This window comes from Lepisosteus platostomus, chromosome 2, assembly GCF_059453375.1.
Source record: "Lepisosteus platostomus isolate fLepPlt1 chromosome 2, fLepPlt1.hap1, whole genome shotgun sequence".
NCBI classification, from domain to species: Eukaryota; Metazoa; Chordata; class Actinopteri; order Semionotiformes; family Lepisosteidae; genus Lepisosteus; species Lepisosteus platostomus.
This window is the reverse complement of record NC_142612.1, coordinates 64585549-64612168: the sequence shown is the minus strand read 5'-3', so window position 1 is coordinate 64612168 and position 26620 is coordinate 64585549. Positions and strand designations below refer to the sequence as shown.

Below are 26620 nucleotides of genomic sequence, written 5' to 3'. Positions count from 1 at the left end.
TAAAAATAAACATGAGCTCACCTTAAAACTTACACTCATGTCCTCACTATTAAAAACATATGCATGAATTAGAGCAACCTTGCACAGTACAGTACTGTATGCGTTTGTATTTGCATCTTATTACTGTGTCAAGGGCAATTTCTCCAAACCGTAGGTGTGGATAACTGTGGCACCCGTCTTAACTCATTACCATAATCCACTCAGATTGGAGATTGTGTTTGCAGCAAGGAGGGAGGGTGCTGCCGTGTGTTCTTTACAATTAGGGCTATTCTCAGCTGACTTCTTTGCATTTTGCATCAGCACTCCTCCTGGAGCTAGGCAGAGATTAGCAACAGTCTACTAGCAACCAGCAGGCTCGGGCACATACAGGCAAAACCTTCCAAGATATTACATCCGAAGAGACACGCTACTTTATTCAGCACCATGATCAGCTGCTAACTCCTGCGTTTGGTGAGTCCTGTTTGCAAATCTGTTTTCTTTTATTCTTTACTATTCCTGATAGAAGGATGTGGTTATCGAAATCAAGCAGCATGCTCCTCTGTCTTGTGACACCCTTCACAGAAAGTATATATTTACAGTAGTTGTAGACATTTCTGAAAGGGTTGAAAGAGAGCTATTGGCTATACTGATTTAGGATCTTAGGAAGTTTTTCTTTTATAAAGTGGCAGAAAATAAAGGGAGTGAAGTCAGAGGAGTGTGGTCTTTTTTTTTTATAAAGAGGTTCTCGTGCATCACACATGCTGCTTTCTCAAGGGATATTAGGGACACACACATGCAGATAACCAGGTTCCTTAGAGGACAGTTTTTGCTTGACATGCCTTCTTTTGTTAGCTCTTTCCACCCTCTTAACGGCTGTTGCATATCACGTGCGAATTAAGACCGTCTTCCACAATGAGCAACCAAACATTTTTCTTAAAATAAATTATGTATATTATGCTTCTGAAACAATACGAAAAGAGTTGCCACATTTTCTCCTTGGAGATATTTTACTGTGTTTGATATTAGAATGCTTAGACATTTGATGCACTAAAAATTTCATCAAAGAAATGATTGCACATACAAACAAATGCCAGAAGAGATCAGATAGCTTGAACACATGCATGAAATTTCTGAGCTTAAACAGCATGAAAAGGAAATGGCGAAATTATTAACAGTGCCTTTAAATCATCTACAACATTATGCTAATCCCCCCCACACACACCTAAGACAGCTGTTTCAACAGTCAGCATTTCAATTTAAAGAAATATTACCTAAGTGCTCGATATTTTTTAATTTCACTTACTTTGTGAATATTAAGATTCATGGGGCTTTAAATGTTTCATATGTTTGGAAACAGGTAGTTTCTCAGTAGTGTGAGAGCCCTATGTGGAGTGCAGGATGATTTTTCTGTCCAAGCACATGCCTTTGAGTCACACTGTATTCCTGGTTATGGGTGCTCAAATTCGTAGTAAGCTCTCCATCGGGAAACATGCAAGGAATCTCCTTCATTGAATGGTGGATGTAAGCCTTTTCAGAAATAATAATTGTTCTCTAGCTCATATCTCAAAGTTGCCTGCCTGCCTGCCTGTACTGAAAAATAGAAGAATGTCCATTAGCCAGGGGATGCCTAATTACAGGATTTTCTAATATAAAACGATTTCACTATCGTTTATGCATCACTGTACTATCCACCTGACTCTCCTTGAGAGACACAAGTTCTTCAGTAATTGAAATAATATTATTTATGTATTGCATTTCTGGCAGACTAGAAGTTGGCACTGTCATGTGCAGGGAAAGCAATTAAGATCCAGCTTTCATGAGGAATGTGACATTATGTGGTAGCCTGAGATTATTTTATTTTGGTCAAGTACTGCATTAACGGCCATACTGTATCAGAATTCATTTAAAATTGCATTTAGCAATGCTAATGTTTAATCGATTTCAATTGCAGTTTTCAGCTACAGGAAATTACTTTGTATATTGCTGTACTAGTAATTAATCACTTCCAAAGAGGAAAATAAATAAATGAATTGCGGACAATGTGGCAATTTATGTGTGTGATATCCTCTATTATGATATCAGCTGTTTATGGACCACAGCACTGAAAAATTTCTGGTGCTCACACCATCCTCCTCCTTTCAATCCGGTCACCCTCTGCATGTCCTTGAACGATGTCCAATGGACTAAATGAACTGGAGCAACTGAGCAACAAAATAACAAGTGATCTGAAGTAGGAACAGTGCAATGATAAATCCTAATTACCACTGGATATACTGTAAATGTGAAAGGAAAAAGGTCTAAGCTGCATTTTCCTGAATTGAATTCCAGAATTCTGGTTAGGCTATGTACATTAAGAAATGGAAAAAGGCTTTTCCCTTTTATTTTAAAGGGAAAGAAGTTAGTTTATTTTACTAGAGACAACCACCTCCAAGAATTAAATACTTTGGGAATGTTGGAATATTTGGAGAGATAGGTTTGGCTTAACCCACATTGTGGATGGGCAGCCTGCTGGTCACAGGTTGAGGAGGCTGGAACCCCATTCAGAGTGAGTGAACCAAGGCAAAGCAGCAAGGTGGCGATGGATGGAGAAGGGAAGCTTGAAACAAATTGAAAGGGAGGCATGTGTGTTCAATATACAGTATACTGTATAGCTCATTTCTGTAATGAAGGTGAATAGGGACAGCTGTGTGAGATTGACGTGTCATTGTTTTCCCTCCCAAACTTCAGCTAATAACTTCCATGGAACATGAAAATAGAGATTCCCAATGAGAAGTACAACTTGGAGCAATTCTCTTTCATTTAGAACAAATATGGGTGAGAACGTAGCAGGATATAATATCTGTTCATCCATCTGGGAATAATTCAGCTGTTCTCAGAAAATTAAAGCTTTAATTTAGCCTAAACCTGGTGATGCACCCTTCCAATGTCACACACAGCATGCAGTAGGGATTGTGTGCTCAATCTGAAGGAGTAGTGAAAGTCTGTTGTTTACAGCTGCCTCTGTGCCTCAGGATCAGCTTTCCAATGTGTAATTGGCGGAAGAAGCTCAGGGGATCCTGTGGCTCTTGGTGTTTTTTTTTTTTTGGATTGAAGGATCAAAAGGTTTTATATAGATTCATTCATTCAAAATATGAATGAATAAGGGTTCATGGTAACAATGATCAATTCTTGTGTACACACCTAACTTTACATTAAACGTTTATAACATACTGTAATTCAAAACCAAACAGGATTTTTCTTTTTTCCTTGTTTCAGTAAATGGTAACATTCTTTTTAAATGAAACGTTAATGGTCATCCAAAATCTTCAGCACGCTATGCAATCAGAAGGCCAAAAAATAATTGAATCCAAAAGAAATGTATTCACTTAATTGTTTGTATTTTTTTTTACATATACATTATTTATATATAATAAAATGTATAGCTACTGTATGTTCCTGTTCAGAATTACCTTCTTGTATATACACCTGTACAACAAAATAATGATCTGTTAAACCATATCAAAATTCTGAATTGCAAAGAATACAGAATAGATTAATCACAAATAGTTATCATCTCAAAACCCAAACGTACAGATAAGAGTGGGAGCTCTTCAAGGTATTTGGTCTCTTTTCTTTGGTTTCTACATTTATACTCATGTCAACTAGCATAGTACAGTATCTGTATGCCATGTTTAACATGCATTGTGATCAGATGTGCATAGCACGGCATACTAAGCACATTGTCCTTGTATCCTGTGGTTTTACACATTAATATCCGTATGCTGGAGTTATTGGCAGATGCCGACTAGTTTTGAGTTCTACATTTTCTTATATTAACAAAGATATATTGTAATTGTGTTTCTGCCGTGTTTTACACCAAGAGAGATTACGTCCCTTCCTGTACAATGTATTTTCTTGGCCTTATCAAAGTCACTGCCCAGACCATAATAATAATTAAAGGCACATAGAATTATTGTTCTTGTTGTCAGTTGTTTGGCTGAATAGTTGTTGCAGCTTTAAGATGATAAATAAGCAGATGTCTGTCATACATATTGTTTATGGCGATTGTGACATTGGCCTTTTTTCTTGATTGTTTCTACAATAATTATAAAATTTAAAAGCAGTAAATAATGAATAGTTCACATTATAAAAGAGCTCATTGGATCATGTTCAAGTGGTATTGTTACGTTAAACAACACCACAACAGATGTTACTATTATCTTCCAAACAGAGACCAAGGTGTATTCAAAACCCAGTTCTTGTAGATTTTTTACTGAGCAGTTTGTTATGTGTATGCTCAATTGTCAGTTACAATGTACTAAAGTAAAATTCTGAAACATTTACTGCCCAAAATAATCAAAACATCCAAAAAGTACAAATTAGGCACAAAATCTAACACATTTGTCATTATAACTTACTGATGTACAAAAGAAATGCTACAGTCAGATCTAATGACTCAGATCAAAAAAGTTTAATTTGGGGATTAAACAAAATTTTAATAAAAGTACAAATCAAAGAGACTTTTTGTTATGAAACAAATCATAGAGAAAGGGTTACGAACTTAATGCTGGGCCACATTCTTGTGCATTAACAAACCTGGCAACATTGACACGCAGGCCAGATCATCTTTTGAATAGATTGCTGTGAGATCTTCCAGCAGTTAGCTAATGTCTCATACAGTATGTATCCTATTTTCAGTATGTCCCTGGCAAACAGGTTCCACAGATATTGGACTTTCAGACTCTGGTCATGAGAAACAACTGCTTACAGAAAGACCACAGCATTTTTTTCTTGAAATCATTCCACTGTAATCCTTTAACTTTGTGGTATCGCTTTGTCGTGCTGGAAAAATCTACATTTTCAGACTGGCTTGCAGGAACAGAAAAGCTGTTGTCTCAAGGACTTCGACAACATATCTGTAGTGCAACCTTACTGCTCAGATTTGTTCTTGTGTTAAAGGAGATTCCTTCCCATATCAACACACGTCCACTGGCCACACCAGAATAAAGCAACAGTTTCCATTAACACTCACCCCACCCCAGCCCAGCACAGTTATCATTTGTGAAAAAAACACTCTTACTGCTGCCACCTCAGAAGTTCTCTATTCCGTGATAAACGTGATAAATGTTCCTTAACTGGGACTTCCTCGCTAGTGTTCCAGATGTAGTGCGGATTGACTGAGCAAACTGCTTCACACCACTTTCATTTACTTCAGCCGATTGTTTACTACATGCTCAAGTCCAATTCTGAAAGTCTAATCAGTCCTGACCATTGCAATGGACTATGCTTGTCAGTTTTGCTCCATTTTGTAATTTGGTCCATCAAACTAAGAAAACAGTTCCTTTAATTTTTTCTGATAGATCTAAATCAGCACTCTAGTCAGGCACACACTCCTTGGTGGGAAAATTGCAGTTAATTTTTTTGCTTTTAAAGAATTAATAAAATTAATTATGTCATGAACAGCACAATTCCCTCCACACATCCATCCGTCTGCTCTAATTACTTTGGAGTTCCTTTCATCTGAGATCAACTGCAGAATAATATACTTCACGTTTTGCTTAAGTGGATCTGGAATTGAGTCATAACAGATTAAGCAGATTGCATTTTACTCATCTGAATCATACATAGAATATAAGGAATTTCTACACTCTGTACCTGAACAGCATAATAATAAAACACAGATACAGTATGTGTAATTTAAAAAATACAGGAAAAGTACAGAAGAAACATCTTCTCTGGATTACATAGCACTTTGCATTTTAAGTTGTGTTTACTCTTGCAAGTTCTTAGCATGCCTGTGAAATTCAAAGCATTCCGTGTTGTGGAGTGATGCACGAGAATTTTAGCCACTTTCTGTTGAAATGACTTCAGGTTAACCCCTTGTGCAACAGGAGTGGTAGCAGTTAATTTATGTTAATTACAGACAGATGGTTCTAGGAAATAGAATGCAAGTTGTGATTCAAAATCTACAGTATTATAGTACAGATATCTTAAAGGCGAATGGAATAGAATAGTGTTTATGGAAAATAAACTATCTGAGAAATAAGACCTGATCGTGAAGTGTTTTCAAATCCATTGGCTTGTATAAGCCTCTTCTCAGTTACTGAAAATAATCAGTGGAGGCTATCCAAACTAATGGAAGAGAGTACCAGAAGGATCTTTTTCATTTAAAGATTTGCTGTTTTTTATTGTGTTTTCTGATATTAAAGATGATTTTGTATCGCTGAAAACCATGAACATGACTTAAGTCCATGAAGCTTTAAAACTAAGTTCCCAGTGATTTACTTGTATTGAATTCATGTGACACTACTCTGACTGCTCAGAACAGTTTTTGCTTACTGGTCTGTGCAGAAGCCTTGGATAGACAGTAGTTGTTACACTCCTCTTTCTCTTCTTGGTAAAATAAATCAAGCTTGTTAAGGAAAATGTGACTCCAGTGGTATAGTCCTCAGTCAAAGGTTGCACCACGACCACAGAAAAACAAGAATAATGCATTCGTATGTGGGTCGTGAGATGTGACTTCTACTGTAGGTAGCTTTTTATGCAGTACAACAATGACAACTTGGCACTGCTTTGATTGGTGAGTTACTATAATCACAATTTGAAAAGTTGGTTAATGTATTATTCCATTATTGTACATAACTGTACACAACAAAATTTCAAAAGGCTGATAGTATAAATTAACGAGTGAGAAAGTGATTCTCCGCTTTATGTAATGATAAGAATTTAGGAAAGGTTACAAATGGGCTCATAGCTTATTTTTGCTGGTATCTATTTAATATGATGATCTCATCCTGCCTTTTTTTAACACATATCTGTATTATATTTTGAAAGCAATTTTTTGTATATTAAACTTTAGGAAAGCCTTTTGTTTCAGCTTGAAAAGTTTATCAAAAAGTGAAGGTACCAGTTATCAAAAGCATCTTATTCCACATTTAACAACAAGAACATGTGCAAAGCAGTGCATCCTGTATTTTGATCTTAAATATGCTTCACCTTACCTTTCCACTTGTGTGTTCTGGTTGTGTTTTGCTGTTTATTCTAAAGAAAATGATACGATACAGGTGTAATCATTTAATGCAATATAAATTTCTTACTACTTATCTGAGCTACGTATGTATGAAGTCCTTAATCCATGAAACCTAAGTATATGAGAGATTGTAATCAAGTGTCTGAGGTTTAAACGTTGAATGCCTGTCCTTTATAAGTTGACCTCTAATACCTTTGCCAAGTTTTATAGTTATTACCCTGAGGAGTATCCATCTCTGGATAGTCTCTGGATAGTCTAGTTCTTTTTCTCTTACAATAATAGAGTGATAACAGAGTGGTGTTTTTTTCTGTTTCCCCTGTCAGGTTCCTTTGTTTTTGCATTTATATTAAAAACAAACAGTGCTTTTCAAACATTTCTGCATCACTCATATTGTTCCTAAGTTAATATCTGAGCTCTGGAGGTGACAGGAGTCTAGTGGTAATTCGTTTAAGAAACATGTAAATGCGACGACTAGACTCCATTTAGCCCAACTATTCCTTTTAGCTGCAGAGGAGATGTAGAGTTTCTGCTGTGGTTTTAAAAGGCTGCTTAATGTAAAATAGGAGTACTGTAACTGTTTACTATTGATTTACTTTAATTGATTCCCTAACCTTCAGTATGTAATGACTTACACTCAGGATTTGTGTAATCTGTTACCAAAAATAATGCATTAAAAAGACAATGTGAACTTTAGTGGCACATTGTAAAAGCTTCCATGCGGAGTGCAGCGCAATTATGACATTCTATAGATTGTGCATTTCAACGTATCCTCAGCCATTTGCAATCAGTGACCCGTCTTCTCCCAGAGGCAGAGCTACACAGGAAGAGCATTGCTGAGATTGGGCTAGATGGGAATGGAGGACTTCGGTTCACTGTGCAACAGTGGCCCCAAAGGCCACCAATGACCCTGCAGACATATTAGACTGACTCAGACTTTTGCACCACTGTTTTCTTTCAAGGCTACCATGATACAACACCACAGAAAGCTTGGGCTTCACAGCAGGAGCTGGAGTGATTAAAAAAAAATTAATTGAAGTGCTCCAAAATGCACACATCAAATACAGTATGAGGAGATTATTTTAGAAAAAAGGAAAACCTCCTTCCCAAGAGTAAATCATGTAATGCTCAGTCTCTGTTCTAGTTTGTAAAAACTAAACTAGATCTAAACTCAATTAAAAAGACCTCCACAATCTTCAGTTTATTTCTGTGCAAGGTTGATGTTTTTTGTGAGAAGCCAAGGCAGAATCAGTTAGCATGATGCATTGGCAAACCACCACATTTAGAATAAATGCCATAATTTGAACTTTCAAAGAGAGAAATCTATGAGAGAGGGGAAAAAAGAGAACTCCTTATCATCAGCAGACATGCAGCCCCTTGCACAATTTAGCTGTCACATCAGCGCAGATTATTGCTAGAAGCTGTTTATTGTTTTCTATTAAAGCTGAGAAGCCCGGCTGTTTTGAAGGGCTCCAAAGCCGTATAATCCTTATTTATCATCCCTGCCTTGTCCCCGTCCCTCTGTATCAAGGATAGCAAAATATCCTGAAGCTGTAAATTAATGGTTTCTGATGTGATAAAACGAACACTTGGTTCAACTTTTTTTTCTTTTGTTGGAAGAGCTGTCTACTTCAGGTTTTTGATCAATCCCACTCTGCCTGGTCCAGCTGTTTCACGTTGATTTGTGCCTTTGGAGTGGTCCCCTGTGTCTGTGTGGAGTCCAGCTGGGGTTCTTTCCAACCAAGCTTCACTGGTGCTCTGATGGTGGACAGGCTGCTCTCCTTATCAGCAATTAAGTTGGCGCAGTGCTGGGGCCCTGGGTTTAAGTCCGTGGGTGTATCTGCGTGGGGTTTGAGTGTCCTGCCTGAATTTGTGTCGATTTCCTCGGGGGGCTTCTGTTTCTTCCCAGAATTCAATGACGTACTGTTAGGTTAATTGGCTTCTGGCAATTAACAACTATATATATATAAATGGTATATAATAATAAAGTCTTATGATGCCTGTCAGCCCCCTGTCAGAACTCAGCAACCCAAATGGCTATGAGTGCCTGTGCTCACCAAAGTATGAAGGTATGGTTATTATTTGTCAAGTTAATATCATGTTAATGAAGTGTTTTATGGTATATGAATTAAGTTAATAAAGTTATTTTTAGGGAGGCATGGCAGCACAGTGGGAAAATTGACCCTGGTGTGTGTGTGGGTGCTCTGCGATGGACAGGCATCCTGACAGGAGACAGACTCTGGCTCCTCTACGACCCTGTATTGGATAAAGTGGTTAGAAAATGTATTGATGGATGTCCCGATACTTATGACCTCTTAAAATCATGGTGTTGAACACAAGGGAGTTTTTTTCTTATATGATCAAATGTATGCATGGAATTACCCAAAACTAAAACTTGTATAATTTACTCATCATTTAAATAAATCTTGTGATTCCTAGAACAAATTTCTTGTTTGTAAAGAAAAAATAAGAGTAGTGTCCAAATATGTTTGGAGGGCACTATACATCACTCATTTCTGAGGTCATTAATTCTGTAAGGTTTCATATCCTTCTTAGCGCAAAGTTGTACAATGTAGATTTCAAGGCAAACACACACACATTAGTATTAAACAATGGACCAATTAGTTCCTGTCTGGTGGAATGCAATAGTACTGTATATATATATTTTGCAAGCTGCAGCTGCATTTTGAAAATCTAGCTTGAATGCATGTTTCCGAATATTTTTGGTTGTCAAAAAGAAAAGAGGTTCTTCCCAATACTGTAGGTGGGAAAAGTATATCGAATATATTGCAATAAACTGGGCTTACTTTGACTCAGTAGGTTTCACTTTCCTTCTTGATATGACTAAACATTTATCAATGTGTTTGCTGATATGTTTCCATTTGAACATGGCAAAAGAGTGCACCTGTAACTTGGTTCTTGAATTGAATATGTTTATGACTCATGCTTTTCAGCAACTTTTTGATATTCCCATGATTATATCAATCTACAGGAGCTGGTGGGAGGTTTCACAGTAATAATGCACCATTGTGAACAGGCTGTTAACACTAAATACAACAATGTACCTGTATTTATATATCTCAGCAATCGTCTGTACATTTTGCATATAAGTGGTAGCTAAGAATAATTGAACTGTTGCTGTCAGATGAATAATACTCTATTTGTTGTTAATATTTCCAGGTGTAAAAAATTACAAATAAAATTGTAGCTTTTAATCTAAAGTGTAACTGATATTGAATTATCCATGGAGAGGAATAAGAAATATCAGTACATAATCCATTGGAAAGTTAAAATGAGCTACTGTACACAGAAGAATTGACACATGCTAAATTCAAAATGAGGCTTCTTGTGAAAATAAAAGTATAAAGTTTCACATTGTCTTGATTATTTAATTTAAAATGCCCCCAAACCTAACCACTTTTGTTGCAATTAAAAATAGCTCTTTGACTAGTGAATAAACAAGGTTCTAGCCCAAGCTTTATAGAAAACATATACAGTAATTTGCTTTGGACCCTTTTCAATTCTTCTCATGAAACATTACTCTTCAAAACATGGCATTTTGTTCACCAAATAAAAACAAGCAAAATCTGCCCTGTACCAACAAATTCATTCATCTAACCATGTTGTAAAATAATTTTTAAGAAAGACAATTATTGCTATCCTTCATCACTTAAAGCCAAGATATGCACCTATTAATCAGTAAATAAGTATTACATATTTTACTTATTTATCACCAACTTTGTATGAAAGTTTATTGAACTCCAATTTCATTCTAGAAAGTTGTGGTAAGAGTTCCTAGTGCACTATCTGAGTCCAGACAAGGGGTGGTAAACCTTAATTTGAAAAAGATGCACATTTCCTCTTGTTTTATTATTTTAACAACAGTTGATCTATCTACCGAGTCCCAAGAGAAGAAATTGAGCCGTGTAGTTTCTAAGATACTATTCTGCAACGAGTTATCAAAATCAATAATGTTTAATCATAAAGAAAGATATGGGAGACCAGCAATGTCATAGACAGAATAACTTTTCCAATAACCAATATATTAAAAAACCAGAATTCCCTGAATTTAAGAAGCCTGTCAAGAAAGATAAGATGCCTGAATGTCAAATAGGCTCTTTCGTTTGTTGTTCGATTCCATCTGTGTTTGTCCCAGGACTGAATTGATATTTGTTGCTGCACCTTTCACAAAGAGAGGATCTTAACAGTAAATATGTTCTTTAAAATTCTCTTAATCTGTCCTAGTATTAAATCTGCCCCATTATACAGCATGCATTATACAGAAACTATGACATCCAAAAAAAGAGTTAAAACAAGTCTAGAAGCACATAGCAAATGCAATGACTCACTGATTTTTTTTCTTTTGTGATGAATATTAATAATTTGCCCCAAGAAAAGTGTTGGAAAATTACAGACAACATCGAGAAACCAGGGCACAGAAGCATGAGAAAGTTCCAAACACTGAAGTAGCTGTGTAGGGATTGTTCTGCTGCATCAGAAGGGTGCTGGCATACAATGGCACACAGGTGGGTGAAGAGGGTTCCCTGCTATGTACAGTGTATAAATCACATTGGGATACTCTGGGATGAATAGTGCTTAATAATTGCTATTAATTAATTATAGGCTGTTTAACTATAAATTGTCAGAACATTTACTGGACATTTCATCTAAATTTCATGCATATTAATATAAAAAAACATGCCAATACTCTTAGACCGGCTATTTTAATATTAATCCTAAACTTATAACATTATGTTTCGAATCAGGTGCAGGGATACACAAGACACTTTTGTTCACGCACTGCAAGAGTCAATCGCATCTGCGGATTTAATGATGGCCCAGTAGTGAGTAATTGTAGCCTGTCACCAGACAGATTCAATTGGTATTAATATTATATTTCTTGATTTGCAGTATTTATCTATTATTAAAGCGAATTTATGAGCCTTTGTTTTAGATTTCATTCATTGAGATTCACAATAAAAAGATGGGTCACCGTGTTACTAATATGAATAAGAAGTCATTATGTTAAACTTTAGGCAGAGAGATTCATTTCTGTTCTAGAGAGCAATCACCCTCATGGAGGTCACAACTGAAACCAAAAAATGTGTCTAAACAGGGATAAGGACATGGCAATAGTTCCTAAAATAAAATAATCTAAAATAAGGAGTAAGCCGGTGCTTCCAGTGTAGAAAAAGAAAACAAAACAGAGGAAGAAATAGTTTGTGTCATCTACTGAAAAGTAAAAAAGTCTGCTGAGGTGTATTAACAGAAGAATCAAACCTTCAGACTCGTGAGGTGGCAACGCTAACCAGCCCATAAGGTGTGCTTAATATTTTTAAAAGTATTTTGTTATTGTAAAAATGTTTTGAGAAATGTATGTCATAAAAAAAAATTCAAGAAACAAGAAAGAAAAATTGCAGGAGCATGAAGTGCAGACAAGCAGACAAACTGCACTTCCACTGAGCCTTGTGATCAGTCTCACATTTTTCTGTCTTGCAAATCTGTTACACATGCACACATTAACAACGGGGGGGGGGGGAATCCATAAGTTTCAAGTTTTGTAAGACTGATCTATAGGCCATTTATTTCTGAAATGACTTGTTGCTGTTGATGCAGGATCAAGGCCTGGGTAATAAACAGTATTGCAATGCTCATTTTTAACTACTTTGTCTGAAATCCTTTTCACTTAGAGTAAATCACATCATATTTATTTTGACTTAAAAACACATTTTTCTGTTTCTGTTAAAATTGATTTCTAGTATAATATTAATGTAGCGAGCGGTTAGTTTTTCCTGTATTACTGGTGTTATTTAATAACACCAGCTACACCTTGATTAAACCACCTCAATTGATTTATGATACAGAATAACTTTTCATACTGGGGAGCACCATAGAGACTTTAACAGCATAAGTATAAGCTACATACTGTAGTAAGAACAATTAAATTTTGCATGAAGCCATTGCGCTGTATGAGGAACATTGGACTTTCATGTTTAGATGTGTTTTTTCAAGGAAGCTGGCCATTACTGAGCAAGCCAACAGCACCAAGCAGCACAGAACGGCTCATGATGCTCTTGCATCTGAGATCAAACTACGAGAAAGGGGAAGATATACAGTAGTTATTCGTAATATGTAAATCTAAGTCCCTGTGGGGTTTTAGATGAAATCCTTTTCTACCTAAAATGGCGGACTACAGCTAGGGTGATTACCAGCTTGTCATAACACCAGTGGCGGTCCTTGGCTGTAGGTAAGGCTATGACAGGTAGCCCATCAAAAGGAAAGGACAAAGTGAAATCCGATTTATCTTGCTGTGGGCCCTACACCATGCTGCAGACAGATAGGAAACCAACTTACAAAGACCGAAGAGCAACTGATTAATAGCTACATGGTTCAGAGAAGCTCAAAAAACATCGCCAGATGGATGAGAAAACTACAGTATATGTTTTTTCCTTTTTAACCTCAGGGATTGAATGCACTGTACTTTCCCTACTCTTAACAGGGATTGCATGACGTCCACATTATAACACACGATAAAGTACAAATTGCAGCAATAGGATTTTTGTAGCCTATCAATAGAGACAGTGGGAGGCAGTAATTACATAAGCAAAGGTTTTCCTTCCGGTTCCCAGCTCTTGAATTCCATTAACATCTGATGTTTCTTTGAGGCAGTGTGTTGAAGGCAGAGACAACATAAAGTATTAATCAATAGACATCTGTGCTCACGAACAAGCTGAGGGAGTAATTAATGGTGGGGTTGTGGCTTTTCTGATCTTAAGTAGAAGTAGGGATTTCAGTTCTGCATCGGTCTTAAAATTGAAAAGTAATTAAAATGTTTGAAATTAAAAATTCCAAACTAGACAACATAAGGCGGTACTAAATTGTTTGTGACTACGTTTTTAACTCCAGGGCATAATATCAGCAAAATCTTTTTTTTTCCACAAAGTTTAAAAATAAATGTATTTCTTGATCCAGTTTTTAGCCCTTTGTTTGGGTGTAATTAGAGTCTGTCCAGCTATCAGGCACGACCTGAACACAGTAGCTATGATGCCTCTACTGTCATCCACCCACTAAATCTGGCTTTCTTCCCCCTCTTTCTACAAATCTTTTACTTCAAATGGATTTATTTTTCATGAAAATGGCATTTAATCCCTTCCTTAATCACTTGTTAAATCAACAATCTCAAGGTCCCTCCCTGCGAAACAGATTGCTTGAGGAATTGTCCACTCTTTTTCACCAAAGAGAGCTGGGCAAGGAGAACCCCACACAGTCCATTCCGCAGGAACCAGCAGCTTCAGGAAAATATTATGCCATTAGCACGCAAGTTAAAAGGAAAGCACATTCTATATCAAAGCACCTACTGTACATACAATGGTAACCACTACCATTAAGAGAAAGACAAAAGAAAAACTGAAACCTACAGAAACCTAATTAGAAGTCATTACATTCATTTTATTTGTGCTCCAGTTGCTGGGGGGCAGTGTGCCTTATGGGGTAAGCCTTTGGAGTCAAGACTGGCTGGTTGGTCCTCAGAACTCAAGGCAGACACTGCTGTCGTACCCCTGAGTGAGGAACTTTAGTTACCTTAGTTGCTTCTGTCCACCCAGCTGTATAAGTGGGCACCAGTGTTGCTGAAGGGGAGGGGGGTAGCCCTGTCATGGAGGGTCTGAATAACCCTGCAGAAACCTGGAAGAGACGCTGTGGATCGGGTATGGACTTGACCCCTCTCTGCATTAGAAGTTGCCACAATAAGATTCTTGGATATGGTAGTCCGCTGGGCTTTAATATAACATTCTGTAGAAGTCAAGGCTAATTTTTTTTTAGCTGTGCTGGAAACCTTGAGGCAGTCTGATGCTGTTTCGTATTATTATTGATCTGGCAGATCTGTGCATGTTTTAGCAGGACTCCAACAGCCAGAGACTTGAACAGATGCACAGCCAGGTTAATTATTTCAGTGGAAACACAATTGGAAATTCAGTTTGAGTTTTATAGGAGATGAATAATTTATTTCTGAAATCATTATAGATATACAGTATGCAGAATTTGCAACAGTGCATGACGGTCTGGCGAGTGAGGCGTCTGCAAAGCGGCACTTTTAAGATCAAACACAGCTGGTCTTCTCTGTCACTCTGGACTTTTCTCCAAACCACTGACGACCACAGTATTTGCCAATTAAAATGAGGAAAGTAGAAACACTTGCTTTCTGAAACACATAAAGACATGCTGTCTCCCAACATGATGGCTTTTTTTATTACTCCTTAAAGCAGTTAACTAGCTTGTGTAGAAGACTGTTGAAGGTCGATTGGACAAAACAATTTAATCCAGAAAAGAAAACACCGTCCATGTTCAATATATACACAACATTTGTACTGCACTGAAATAAATGCTTTGTGTCACATGGACAGTGCAGGTGCTGGGTGTTTCTTAATGAGTGATAATTAAAAAGATGGGATTTGCTTGAGTGACATTAGTGTGAATTCAGTCTTGGACTACAGGAAGTGCCTAAAACAGGAGACCCCTGAAGACTCTCAGAGACAATCCGGTAAGGATCTTAAAAACTGATTGTTCATCCCAAATTTAACTGTGGCTGAAAGCCACACTCCTACACTGTGGATCCTAAACTGTAACAATGGGCATGTTGACCTGCAGGTGTGTGTTGAGAGTTTTGCAATCAGTAGGATCATTACTTGAAGTACTCTTTAATTTGCTTGTGTGTTTAAACTGTGGGAGTGTGTTGAAAGTGAATTCCTGAAAAGGAGTCCATCATAATGCTTAAAAAAATTTTCTTTCATTTCCCACACTATTTCTTCATGACTGGAAATATAAGTGACTTTAAGGTACTGTACGTTGCAATAATAAATACCCTGTTAAAGGGTTTCAAAAACAGTTTTATTTTAAGATCATATTAGGCCTCTGCCAGTTCTTGCTTTCATCAACAATATGCCTCAGGCAACATTTTCCAGTCCACATTATTCCAGATGCTCGAGGCATAAATATTCTTCTGCCATAGGCTTTAAAAGAGCAGCCATATATTGCTCTTGTTGCGTGTGCCACTGGGAAATTGTTGTTGAGAAACATTTTTGATGCTGAAAGTGAGAAGAATACAAATGTACAATGTTTCTTGCACTGTGGCAACAGGGAACACATAAGCTTTTGCAATAAAGACTAACAAAACTTGGACTACAGGCTTCTATACTAATCTGTTTAGTATAGGCTGTGGTAAAAAATAAACCAGTTTAAAATTTAGCAAACCTGGTCATAAAAGTAACAGCTCTCCTTTTGATTTTCATGTGGATTAATCTGTTTTAACAAAGCTGCAGTTCACCCATACAGGGATACGTGAATCCACAGCCTTTTCTGCTGTGGTTATCCATTTGTATTTCTGGTTGAATAAATAGGGCATTTCATCTTAAAAACATAAAAAAAGGTTGCAAAAAAAAAGATCGTTCATCCCCTCTAACCCATTTGGTTGCTAGTACCTAATTAATCTGAAGGCTTTATCCAGCATTTCTTGATTTCAACAACATGGCTGGGTAGCTTGTTCCATGCTCTCACAACCCTTTGGGTAAAGAAGTACTTCTTTTTCTTGGTTTTAAATGCATTTCCACATTGTTTGACGCGTCTTGACAAAACAGGACTGGACCAATCGAATTAATAAGAGATCTTGTTAGACAGATGCTGAAAGAACACCACCCTTAAAACCACAGAATAAGTTATCTAATCAAGATGTGCCCAATACAGACATGATTCTTTCGGTAATGGACACACCTTGGGGAAGACAAGGGGGAGAAAGTAACTGTTTTATTTCAATTTTCAGCAAGAAAAAATAAATGTGGATTTTGTAAAATCCTCAGGTGGTTTGAGGCAGGGAAAGAGTCAGACAGTAATGACGTAAAAACTAACATGTAATAGGTTTATTCCATGCTGAAAAAAAGAAGAAAACACAACGTTTCGGCCGTGGACTGCCCTCACACCTGAAGAAGGCTCCACGGCTGAAACGTTGTTTTCTTTCTTCTTTTTTTCAGCATGGAATAAACCTATTACTTGTTCCTTTGCAGCCTACGCATGCTGACGCAGCTACCCACCTGAACTATGACGTAAAAATGCTCTTCTTCAGTTCCTTGCTGTTGCTTTTTATCTGCTTGAAGATGTTAGTGTTGCAGCTGGATTAGGCTGAGATATTTACAGTACTTCAGTTGAAGGTACTCAAGTTCAAGTTTCCTTGTAAACATGTTGTCGATCTGCCTGAGGGCTTTGTGCATCCCTGACCAAAAAATGTAGAAATCCATCAAGGATAGCTGTTCCTTAATAAATCAGCTTTTTTTGGGCTTCAGTACTAAATGAGGAAAAAAGAAATGAAAATAAACTGAAATCTGTCATTATACATACTGGCTCACGATTAAAATATGAGGAAGCACCTTAATTTAGTATTTTTATTATTCACAAATTCCAGCTACATTGCTGTTCTGAACTGATTTAGACAACATTAATGAAACTGAAGTGTAATTTTATTCTAAGCCTGCCAAATGTCTGTGAAAAAAATTAAAACAGCACAGACAAATGCAGTATGAAATATCTAATGATATATTTCTTTGTTGCAATTAGTTATACACCTGCTGAAAACTTTAGGGCTATGTGTTTGAAGACGATAATGACAATGATATTTTTTTTCTTTATTCATACTATCTGATATATACTGTATATATATTTTACTTGTATATACTGTATAATGTTTGGCTTGGAACACTACCATGCCAAGGAAAATCAATGTGGTTATTGGTACAAAATATGAATTATGAAGTGCTATTATGAATTATTGATTTAGCTTTGCAGACAGGGCAGACTTTAAAAAACGACTGTGTTCAGATAAAGCTAGAAAGCACAATCAATTTAAATGAGATACACCCAATGTTTTTTTCATCTTTGCTCTTAAACTGGTTGATTACAATATTTTTATCAGAAAAAAAGATGACCCCAGTTCAGTTAGCTATTAGCCTGTCAAGTCTCTTTGGAGAAAAAAAAAGTTATTTCTCAATACCAGGTTTTTAGCTATTAATTTTCATGAATACTGAACTTCGGGGTCATAATGAAAAGGCCTAAAGCAGTTTCAGCCTCGGCTGAGAATGATCTCTCTCTAAACAGTGTGTATTTTTTATAAAGAAGGGGTATGCACACTGAAAATGAACTAACTTGCTGTTTTGCATTCTGTTTAAGACAAAAAGAGATTGAAATGATTGTTAATTTCAAAGTTGGAAAGTTGTAGTATCCTAAAACACAATATTTTCCTTATTTCAAAAGGATGCACTTCCTGATAGCATAACTTTTTATTTTCATTTCCTTACGTTGATTTGTTAACATAAGGATACCAGATTCTGGTTCTGTGCCCTAACAAAACCATTTTTAATGTTGAATGTGTGTGATAAAGTCATTACAGCCAATCAAAATACACTGTAGTAGTATTATGTAGTATTTTATGTTTAGCAATAGAATCAACTTTTTGGCAGCACTAAGGTATGGCATGGTGGCACAGTGATCAGCATTGCTGCCTTGCAGCACTGGGGTCCTGGGTTCAGTTTGGGACGTTGGGTGCTATTGGTGTGGAGTTTGTATGTTCTCCCTGTGTTCATGTCCGTTTCCTCCTGGTGCATGGGTTTCCTCAAAAACAACAGTTGAAAAAATTTGAACATGGACTTCTAGCATTTTCTCAAGAGACATATGTTTGATGCTGCCCAGTGATCCCAGTGACAGCTTCAATCCACAATTCAATCATGGCCACTAGAGATATTGTGTGTAAAATTAATCTCCTGTGATGCAGTGAAATCAGACCTAGTAATTCAGTGCAGCTGGGAAAGAAGATTAGCCTTGTCCTCCATAATGATGTCCCCTTTTTGGCTCAACAATATTTAAATATCCCCTGTACAGTATGTACGGTATGTGAACTATCTATCAAATGGAATTGAGCACATTATTTGGCACATGAGAAAACAGCATATCAGAGAGTAGCTTCACCTGCCAGTGCTGCTGATGGTGAGATTAAGTGAGGTGCCGCTTCCACAGTGATCAGGAATCCCAGGTCCAACCGTCTGAAGGCAGGACTACAGCTTTAGAAACAAATGCTATCTAGAGTGCAGCCCAGCCATCTAAAATCCAGCATGGGAGAATAACACCCATTGAGCAGAATAACACTCTTTTGGTAACTGAATTCATCTTAGTAAAACACAATGTTATTCATGACAGAGCCTATTGATTGGACTTTTTTCCAGCACTGTACATGAAACTAAAGCTGATGAGATGTCTATACAGAACCATGACAAGAGCTTTAATGTCTAAGATTAGAAGATTACGCATTTATCAATGTGGAATCTAATCTTCTAAGATTAGAAGGTTCCGTATTTATCAATGCGGAAATATATGAAAATTGTGTTGACTAAATGATGTTTACACTCCGATGTGTTTAAAAAGCACTGACTACACTATGAACTACAAAAGGCTAATCTTTTGTTTCTGACAGCTTGGATTGGGAGCAGCTAGAATTAAGGTTGTCGTTCTATGCAATTATTTGCATCATTAAGATATGAAAATGAGGAACTACTGGAAGTTTATCCAGATTATGTATTGACAAATTTGGCTCCACCGTATTGTCAAAATACAGTACATGAATAAAGATAAAACTGCATGTATTTCAGTAATACGTATAGTGTTTCCAAAAGTATTTACTCCTTCCTAGGATGTTGAAGTCATCTGATGTATACAGTTTTTTAAAATATTACATTGTATTCACTGTGCTTTTTAAAGTGAGTATTTGAATCAAAGCCTGATTGAACACTTCTATTGGAGAAAGACATTTCATGTCAAAAAAAATGCAATGTTAGTTGCCTAATTATTCCCTCATCCAAGTCAATATTTTGTAGACACACCTGTGGCAGGAATTATAGCTGTACGTACGTCTATTTGGATTATTTTCTTAATGACTCAGCACACCAGGATAGTGCAGTGCCTTTTTGGTTATTGCAAACATGTTCAAGATCTGTTAAGTTGATTGGAAATCTCTGATGGACAGTAATTGTCAAGTCTTTTGACAGATTTTCTATTGGGTTCATAACTGTACTATGACTGTCCCTGACAAGAAACCACAATTTTTTCCATCTGGACTGCATTCTCACATACCTTTAGCTAACTTTCCCTTTCTTTTTCCAAATTGTGACTTTCAGGGAAATGAAAATAAATAGCTAAGGTTACAACCTGTGCAAAATGTTTTACAGACCATATCAACAACCATTGTTAACTCTCAAGGCAATGTTGCCCACATTAAGACATTAAGGCAGATGCTGCCAACTACTGTGTGAAGAAAAACAAAATCTTAGCCCGTTACATTTGATAGTGGATTCACTTTGTATAAGGTCAATACTTGATCTCTGAGCCACATATAGATGGATGACACATACTGTATACTGTATGCAGAACCCAATGTCAGTACTACTCTGATATTGTCACGGATGTCGGAAAGGACGAACCGTGGAATGACAGGAGAGTGTAAAGACCCTATGCGTAGCGGCGAGACGGGGGTTAGCCCGGGCTCAGCTGTTCAGGAAATGCCGTATAGAAACCTATGCCCTCAGGTAGCGGACGTGGGGCGACCTGGTGCTAGGCGGGTCTCAGGACGTCCGAACATCAATGCTGAGCGAGTAGCAGAGCAGAAGCAGGAAATAAATAGGCTACACAACAAGACACACCAGAAAGACAAGAATAATCACAGGGAACTAGGAACAGGACAGAAGTAGAGCGCCCTCTAGGTGTACTGGACGTGACAGATATTTGTGGTATATTTTCCAGATTTCCAGATGTAAACTTGTACTGTCTTTTGGCTCCCACAGCTCTTCCAAATTGCAGGAATGAGCACAACTACACGACAATTGAAAGAGGATGCCGACTGTAGGAAAAAAGCATGAATGTACCACATGAGACTTCGCAGAGCTTTATTCCATGGATACCTTGAAAGTGCAGCCGTACACACCCAGCACTAGAAACAGTCTCTCAGACAGTCTCAGGTCCTCCACTTCAGCTTAATGTTCTCAGGGGGCAGAAGAAATAGCTTTGCAATAATTGAAGTTGACAGTGCAGAAAATCGATCTTTGCACAACGTCAAGGGCATGGCACATTTCAACAGTTCATTCCAGAGTCACTCCCCATTATGGATGAGGTGCCAGCGTGTGTGGCATTATGGTCATAGTTTTTTTATTGCCTGTTAACAAAATATACGTTCTATTTTTATAAAGTACAAAAACATCACAATACATCACATTTGTCTTTGTTGATGACGTATTTGCCAAAAAGTAGGTTTGTACCATCGGGTTATTTTAAAAACCCTACACTATTATTACTTTCAGCTAAAACATACTGTAAGTCATGGTGTGATTCATTGTGTGGGCTCCATCCTAAACTTTCTAGGATTCATGAAAACAAAATAATAATGAAATAATCGCCATTATTTGTAAAATATTACCCGCCTTTGAAAATTATTCCCATGATAAACTAGGAATAGATCCGTTTGCAACATTCAACATGAAAATTCTGCATCTCTGCATTCACAGAATCAAGTGTGCTGTGACTTGTTATGTAATCGAAGAAAACCGTTGAGTGTTTTGTAATGGAAGCCAATAAAAACAAGAATGATCACAATACTTCAAAACAATGAAAAAGAAGATTAGGATCAGATTAAAGATTAAGCAGGTTGTGCAATACTGTTGTTTGTCTCGGAGTCAAGAGGTAAAGGTAATACAATTATTTATTCCAAAGTGACATCATTAAAGAAATTGTAAGTAAAGTGAGTGGATGAACTGTAATATAAATGTATATGTACATATACAGTACAGTCAGTATATTTACAGAATATTTACTTACCCAGAAAGAAAATTATATAAAATAAATAAGTCTTACTTAATTTTCAAACATAACAGCACTTAGTGAATGACAGACTCATATCTCTGTTGAAAGATCTCTGCATTTTCAGGCAGAGGAACTGTTTGATGGGAAAAGCACTCAGTAATTTTCCTTTTAATTTTGTCTGTGTAGAATGTAGAGATTTTCTAAACCTTCTTTTCTTTAATGTGTTTTATAATTCCTTTAATGTCACTCATTTGCAATGCACACATTATCTTTTTTAACCTGCTTTTACACAAGCCCTTCATTTAGTCATCAATGTTCCAATTATCAAAAGCATTCTAAAGAAATAGCCATAAAAACAAAACAATCCCTATTCACATTTGTGAATTAATGATCCCACAGACACCCACTCACAATTGGTCTTACATGCAGTCTCTGTTTTGAAAGTGTACTAATTTACGCCTCAATTTAGTCACAAAGGCTTACATGAGCTTGAACAGTTGTTGTTTCATTTACTAATATACTTTTAAATGTAATTTCTGATATACTTCAGAAAATTCTTCTTTATCTTATCAGTGCCGAAACTGTAAGTGTAGACTTTACAAATGCATATACCCATTTCTTACATAAATGTAATTAAAACACCAGAGTTTAGACAATAAACTTATAACTATAGAAAAGTGTGCATCATTTGCCTCCCTACAGTACATTTACAAAGTAATAAACTAGCATTAATCCACAGAGAACCAATGACAGCACTTAATGAAGCCTGCCTTGAGAGGAGATTGTTAAAACACAGAGGTTGTAGGACATTCTTTTTAGCAAATATCCGTCTTATTGTAGAATGTATTGAAAAGCTTTATCCAGATGAGGCCTCTGAAGGCCATAACACAGGGGAGTCAATATTAATAACAGTATGGCTTGGCTTTGAAATAACAGAGATCTGACCATTCCTTACTTCTCCAATCCTTTGCTAATCCAAAGGCGAATCTCTGAGGTTATCCTTTCCTTATGAAGCAAAGGAGCATCAAATACTGGCAGTGAATTACACTTGTTTTTGCCTTTACTTCCATTGTACCTCAATATATACCTTATCTGCAGCAGGTGTCGTTTTCTGTGGAGAGATGTTAAAAGAGGAACAATGTTAAGGCCTGGAAATGAGTCACCAGTAATGAGTCATAAATATTCAGCACGCTCAGTGCAATTAACTTCCACTGATAGGCGTAAGATTGGTTTGTGCTACTCTTAAACCTTAACCATCTGTTCACAAGGAGAAATAGTTAATAGAAAAAAAAAATCTGAAACCCTTTGTTACAGGAGAAACAATAAAAATTCAAAGAACTATACAGAAAATACTAAATCGTAAACAGTTTTAAAATATAAATATTGCTTCAAAGCTCAGTCTGGCATGTTATGTGGATTAAGTATGTGCCTCAAGACTGAAGACTTCCTTTGAAAATTATGTAACACAATATTACAACAGGTTCAATTAAAAATGTACATTTCAGCACACATCCATTCTTTTTAACCTTTTTTACACAATGCAGGGTAGCAGGGAAACCAGAGCCTGTTCCAGCAAGCAACTGGCATAGGGTAGGGTACACCCTGGATGAGACACCAGTCTCTCACAGCGCAGACACACAGACACAGATATGCACACACTCACACAAGGGCCAGTTTTCCCAGAAGAAATTTGACCCACAGATTTGTATCTTTTGGACAGTGAGCGCACAGGGAGAACATACAAACTCCACACAGACAGCACCCCAGGAATTGAACCCTGGGCTCCACCACTATGAGGTAGTAATGCTCACCACTGCACCACCATGCCACCCACTAATACAATCCTTAATTTTCAAAAGCAATAAACCACCTGTTTTTAGCAGCTGGTAACCAATAGAAAAAGACAGCTTGCAACCTTTTCACTACAGCCCACTTCTCTTTAACGTCAATGTTACATTTCTTTATTTTCACAGTGCATTGAAATCTAATGGCATTTGTTAGTTAAAGAGGTTGGGAGACTGATGCAGTTCTATCAAGGTGATATTCATTTGGATGTCAAATAGCATAGCGAGGCCGGCTTCTTAAATCCATGACAAAAACACTTGGACAAAAGTGAAGGCTGTACTTGCAAATGTACACACAAAGCACTTTTTTGTGCAATAACATAATCTGTCCCATGGCTTTCTAAACAAGGAGAGTTTATAAATAAGGTATAGTTCTGTATTCAGTTTGGGTAAATGGAGAAAACCTGCCCTTTTCATTATTAATTTCTTGTTATTGAGGGTGATCGTGGGTGGGGTAACACCACTGAGTTTTTCCATGCACCGTCTGTCAAAGTCCTTGTTTATTATAAGCATACTCACTGGTTTCTCACAATTCTTAAATAAAGTCTATCTGTGGGCCTTCCTGAAAGGAAACGTTTGACAAACATCCCATACAATCAAGTCACATTAATAAATACAAGATGAGCTGAATGGTGTTTTCTCGATTAATCTAAAGAATTCTACTAAATGTTATAAGGAGCTTATGCTTTTTCTTTTTAACAGTTTTCATGTTTTGTCATTTATTGAATTCATTATTGACTTAACTAGTGAAGATTACAAAGCACATGGCTCTTGCTTTTTACTGTTTGTTGATGTAAAGACCAACACAATTCCTGGATGTAAAAAAATGTCATACATATTTAAGAAAACTCGGCAATGTAACAGGAACCAGAGGACACAAGTGAGGAGATTGTGAGGAGATGCATTTAGCAATGAAATAGGAGGCATTTATTTATTTACACAAACTATGTGGGTGTCTGGAAAAAGCAGGCCAGCCAAGTTGTTGAAACCTTATTTCTGAGGTTCTTTAATTAATGGGTGAATTCCTCACATAAGTAAGCTACTAACAATCACATGAACAATTTGTTCTCACATACAATAACCTGTCTTCTGTTCTTACAGTATAACCATCTTAGAATTCAGCCTGTGATAGGCCCATATTGAAGACCAATGCTGAGTGGTTTTAAAATATACCAGTTTAATTAAAATGTTAGAATCCGGTCATCAGGAATCTACATCAAAGTTAAGTGGCAGGAATGAAATTAAGACTAAGAAGCACGTGCGGGGCTCCTGGAGTGGCTGATATTAACTCAATCAGTCCACATATTGCTAGTGCACTCTGGGGTAGATCATTAGCCAACTATTCCTGGCTCTCCTTCTGCAATGGTGTTGCAATGGTGTTGCACCAGCAGGGTATGTTTGAATTTGTATCAGGGAAAGAAGCATGTGTCCCCCCCCCCACCACACTGTGCCTCTGCCATGGTCTTGGGGGGGGATTTTAACAAGGTGAACCTCTCACAGAAGAAGCTTATCGCTTTCATCTCCCCTGCACGCAGAAGAGCGTTGCTATGTTCATTAAAAATGTCTTGTTCTAAACTGAAAAAAAAATGTCTTTCCTAAAAATCAGAAAAATGTGAACATAAATCCTAGGCTCCAGTGTTTGGATTTTGTCTGGCAACCAGAATAGAAGTACTGAATGTCTGTGCAGTTACCCTTTGTGGTTTTTTTCCCTATTCCCTGGTGCATAAATAAGTGATGCTCAATTTTGTGTGAATACTATTTGTGAGCTGATTTCCTTGAAAATTACAATTGATTGAAAAAAATGAGAAATTGATAGAAACCCATGAAGCTTTTGCTTTCAATTTTCACTTTGTGGGAATATACTTGGTGCAAGTGGCAAGGCTTTATTTACCCAAATTATATTCCTGTCACTATAGGCAACCTTTTGACTCCAGTGAATTGTAGTGTTATTCTCCTTGATCGTTACTAAGCTTAAATTGTGAGCTTAAATTCAGGGGTGAAGAAGCTATCTGTATTCATAAGAATCCAATCAATACCTTGGAAGGCCGTTAAGTGATCCTCACTTTCTGAACTATGAGCACAGTAAGCTAGCAAGCTACAAGTAACAAGATTAATCTGTCAATACAGACAGTCATTTGTTCCAAACCTGTCCTGAATGAAGCACCTGCAAAAACAGAGTGCATCTGTTTAATCACTCCAGTCCTGGAAGTGGATCTGCTCCAAGAAAACATTTCAGTGTGAAGCCTAGAAATTCTCTTTCTTTAAATTATTGGGATTTAAATCCATACAACGTCCTTGTCAGCTCTCAAATTCTTAATCAGCTTCCACCATTTTCACTCTTTTGACTTCTCTACCTCCAGTTGTGTTCTAAGAGACTATGAACCGTTATTAATAGCCGTGTGTCTGTAATGTCATCTGCACAAATACCTGTAAGAACCGTGTTACATACAGTAGTGTTGTGTAGTGGATATGAAAGAATTATGACACTTTTTTTAGTTTTATTGAAATAAAATGGGGCCTTTATAGAAATTTAGAATCATTATTTTTAATTTTAAACACACATCCAATTTGGAATCACCTAATTTGAAGATCCTGACTACTTTACTTTGTCATTTAAGATCCCCTGGTACTTTTTGAGACAGTAGAGCTGTTAATTCTTGTGTCTTGGATCAATTCCAGGGTCATGTAATCAGGCCTTCCTAAAGTTCCCTCTCAATTCAATGAGTGACGCAATTTCTTACTTCCCTACCTCATCTTTGTGGGGCAGCTTGTGCAAAATGACTGCCACATGTCACCGAGGTAGAGTAGGTCCTGCACTTCAGTGCTTAATTAAAAGACCATCCCTTCTTAAAGAGATCCTTTGTAATAAAAAGTACTGTATCAATGCTAGGAATTATTAATTATGTAA

General features: G+C 37.0%; 1 protein-coding gene across 3 annotated transcripts in view; it reads left to right on the top strand.

Moving 5' to 3' along the window:
* The first annotated feature begins 225 nt into the window (after positions 1-225).
* The window catches only part of sphkap (SPHK1 interactor, AKAP domain containing), a 98128-nt gene continuing 71733 nt past the window's right edge, over positions 226-26620 (top strand). For all 3 annotated transcript variants that reach the window (XM_088612983.1, XM_088612991.1, XM_088612966.1), the window contains exon 1: positions 226-450. The gene's annotated coding sequence lies outside the window, so the exon portion shown is untranslated. The remainder of the gene's footprint in view (positions 451-26620) is intronic.